This window comes from Octopus bimaculoides, chromosome 6 (genome assembly GCF_001194135.2).
Source record: "Octopus bimaculoides isolate UCB-OBI-ISO-001 chromosome 6, ASM119413v2, whole genome shotgun sequence".
In the NCBI taxonomy this organism is placed as follows: Eukaryota; Metazoa; Mollusca; class Cephalopoda; order Octopoda; family Octopodidae; genus Octopus; species Octopus bimaculoides.
This window is the reverse complement of record NC_068986.1, coordinates 25241304-25245569: the sequence shown is the minus strand read 5'-3', so window position 1 is coordinate 25245569 and position 4266 is coordinate 25241304. Positions and strand designations below refer to the sequence as shown.

General features: G+C 35.9%; 1 protein-coding gene across 1 annotated transcript in view; it reads right to left on the bottom strand.

Annotated features, from left to right (window-relative positions):
- The window catches only part of LOC106869479 (probable E3 ubiquitin-protein ligase MID2), a 38931-nt gene that overhangs the window by 28751 nt on the left and 5914 nt on the right, over positions 1-4266 (bottom strand). The window lies entirely within an intron of this gene.

Here is a 4266-nt window from a genome sequence, read left to right as displayed (position 1 = left end):
AAAAAAAAAAAAAAAAAAAAAATCAGAGAAACTGCAAAAACTGCAAACTTGATATATACTTCAAAATAAATTATAAACCGGTAGCTGAAAGAGGTTGGTAGAGTAATTAGGTTTTACCTTTATTTAATGAGTATATACAGCTAGCTAGAATTGATCCACTTTGATGAACACTGCAAGCATAATTGTAACTTAATGGAGATGTTTTCAAACAAATAAATCAATCAGTCTATGACCTACATTTTAAGGGAATTCAAAAAAAGGAATTCTATAGATTCAAATGAACATGTGTATCAATATCTAAGAATACATGCTAGTCAATCTTGCAGTCTTTAATATCTTTTATTCAACAGGTACATATTATCCTCTTTCGACAAATGTAACCTTTTCTTTGGTTTTCTTTCTATACACTATTCATTTCCAAACTCAAATTGCGACCAGCTTTTAATTTCCTGAAAATAAAAGCACCAAAAGTAAGCATTCTATAATTTGTAAGGGACAAGAGGATTACAAGAATGCTAGTTTGACCTGATGTTCAAATGAAAAAAGCCAGAACTCATTTAGATACAAGGTCAGTAATTTTACAGGAAGGGCTTAGTTGGTACCACCAAGCCCAATATTTGTCCAAAACTATTTAATCAACCAGTGAAGGAGTGTGGATTAGTGATTAGGATATTTGGCTTATGATCATAAGGTTGTGAGTTTGATACTTGACTGTGTTGTCTCCTTAAACAAGATACTTCATTTTATGTTGCTCCTGGCAAAAGTGAGTTGTACCTGTGAGTCAAAAGGCCAGCCTTGTCACATTCCCCTCTCAGATTCACACTTATTGCAGCAGTCCTTCAGTTTTCCTAAGCCCTGTAGAAGAATTTGGAAGGTTGGGCCTCCAACCAGGCCTTCTGTGATACCCTCAAAGCGAGGAACTTTTCAGCACCCCCTTGTATAGAGCTAGACATATAATGCAGACCCTCAAATCTAAAAAGTCATCAATTCATTCAGATATTTATGTCTGAAGTTTGCTTAGATTAAAAAGGAGTCAAACTGAGGATTTGTTCAGTAGCATAGCAAGAGAGTGTGCTGCCTAAGGCAGCCCTTGAATTTGTTGCATCCACTGCCACACCAGGTCGCCCACAAAAAAAAAATACAGCACATTGCAGTGTTTTCCCTCTGAAAGTGTCACTCCTTTAAAAGCATCACTTGCAGTAGACAGCCACCATCAACCCACCTCCTACAGCTTCAATACTGAATTTGATACATTAAATGTTACCTATCCTTCAAGGGTAGTTATGTATATGCAAAGGGGTATCAAAGGGTGGTTAAAAAAAAAAAATTTTTAATCAGGCTACACATTCAATTTATGCACATCATATCAATAACATAATGGTTTCAAATTTTGGCACAAGGCCAGCAATTTCTGGAGAGGGGGTAAGTTGGTTATGTCAACCCTAGTATTCAACTGGTACTCATTTTATTGATTCTGAAAAGATGAACAGCGAAGTTGACCTTGGTGGAATTTGAACTCAGAATGTAAAGACATGAAATTTCCCCAAGCATTTTTTGCCTGGTATACTCTAACTTGTTTGTCATTTGACTGCAGCCATGCTGGAGCACCGCCTTTATAGTTAAGCAAATTGACACCCAGGACTTATTCTTTGTAAGCCTAGTACTTATGCTATCAGTCTCTTTTGCCGAACCGCTAAGTTACGGGGGACCTAAACACACCAGCATCGGTTGTCAAGCAATGTTGGGGGGGACAAACACAAACACACACACACAGATATATATATATATATATATATATATATATATATATATATATATATATATATACGATGGGCTTCTTTCAGTTTCCGTCTACCAAATCTACTCAAGGCTTTGATCGGTCCGAGGCTATAGTAGAAGACACTTGCCCAAGGTGCCACGCAGTGGGACTGAACCCGGAACCAAGTGGTTGGTAAGCAAGCTACTTACCACATAGCCACTCCTGCACCTGGCATGCTAACAATTCTGCCAGCTCACCACCTTAATATCAATAACTTAATAATACAATTGGTCATATGAGTTATTTGGGTTCAAAGTTTTTTTGATTAATATAAATAATTAAATACAACTTGTGTAATAAACATAAACAGTTTACATTTGTCTCCCATTTCTAGCAGTCACTGAACTTATTTAAGGACTTCAAGTTATGTGAAAAAATTATAACTGGTTATAAGGACAATGTGTTTGCATTGATCAACAGAGATTAACAACTGATGTTGTTCCATTGATTCTAAATCAATTTGCATGGATTTAGGTAAGATAAGTTAAAAGGTAAAGATTATCTTGAGCTAACAGCCCATCAGGAAGGAGCTTATTCTGGTTTCCATAAATGCCTTGCAAACAACTTGCACATGCAAGTGCTACCAGTCGAGAACTCTGTATACCGGAAGCCAGCAAGTGTATGGGGTCATCAGGAGAGAATGCATGCCGATTCGGGGCCTACCTATCAACGGCATCAATGCGCACCGGCCCCCCCCCTCACTGATATGAGGCCCCACTTGCTAGATAAACTGGTTGTTAAATAAAGCTCAATATTTCTCTAGCCATCGCTCATCGTCTCTTTTTATACAGGTACTGGAGTTCTTCAACAGATAATTTATAATTAGGCTGATTTTTCACATGGCTGCAATTGATTCTTCATCCATCTTTGGGTTGTGCATAGAGCTGTGAAAACAACTACTAGGAGAACTGCGCTGGTTTGAGTATGAAGCTGTGAAAACAGCCATCAGAGAGAAAATTCACCCAAAACTAATTCAACAAAATCTGAATTCCCTCTGCTTTTTTCTTTTGCACTAAAAGCCTCTGTATTTAAGGCCTCCATTGAAGAGAAGTTCTAGAACTTATCACAAGAACAAAACGATCTGATTGGCTGAAATGGGGTCTGCATGCATGATAAACTCATAATTTACTTGTGATTGGGAATGGAGTTGGAAACAACTGCCATAGGCAAGTAAATCATATCTAGTTACTTTCCTGGCAGCACCTTTTACAGTCACTCAAGCAGATCTGCACATCATACGACCTGGGCAGATTTTTTGAACAGCTATCCCACATAAGTTGAAATTTCTCCACTTCAAAATTAAAGCAAGTGAAAAACAAGAATATATTAACATCTACTTGATTTACTTTGACATAATCCCCATCAAATTTAATTTTATACACCATTTTTTAAATCATTTCCCACACAAGACAAAAACAGAAATAAATGTACCGTTTTATTTAGGACTATTATACTTTTCAATTAAAAAAAAAAGAAAAAAATATTGAAAATTCTTTTCTACATTTTAAAAAGGCTGAAATTATCGAATTATGGATAGAAACTTCTTTCAAAATTCTAGTCTTGTTTTTCACGCATTTACTTGTCACGTTTGAATTTTTATTTCTTTTCCTCTGTGAATGGTACAATAAAGCAGGCAGAGGCAGAGATGAGATGTTTTTTATGCTAATTTCCTGTGTTTAGCGTGTGGAATACGATAAAATAGCAGAAAATAACGAAATATATCTCATTTTGGAGTTGATTGTCGTTCCAAAGCAACGATAAAAAAATAAAATTCTCCACAAGCATTAATCTCCTTCGCTATTATTTTGAAAAGTGTAACAAATAAAAAGTGATGAAATCACGACCAAAACGAAAAAAATCCAACTTATATGAGGCAGCTTTTCCGAAAGTCCGCCACGACCAATACTAGAATTCTATTTGTATCTCCATCTCCCGCAATGAATTCAGTTGTTTTTTTTGTTGTTTTTTTCACATCAATTACTATTATTGCGGGAAGAAAAGGAAAAAGTAGCTATTTCGAGCAATTAATATAGTAATTAACAGAGTTACGTCCCCTGTCATTCAATAAAATGTTTAAGTTTTCTGAGATTTAGAGCTATGTACATTTAGGGTTACTTTATAGAACTAGATTAGGTTACGAAGCATGAAGTACGACTATAGCCGGGGAGTTAATCAATCACTAATGGCTGATAAAAACAATGGGGGACGATACGGTGCGGGATTACATAGAAGGGAGCCCCTAAAAATGTAAATAACAAAAACAAAATATAATTAAATATAACTGGGAGAATATGCGGCATAACTACAGGGTTGTACCCCACGACTTTGGAAGGTCATAACTTTCAGAAAAATGAATATTTGTGTATGAAATTTTCTATGCATATATTATCTATTATGTAGATTCCGAATATACCAACATTTTTGGTGAAAGTGTTTTGGGAGGGGGG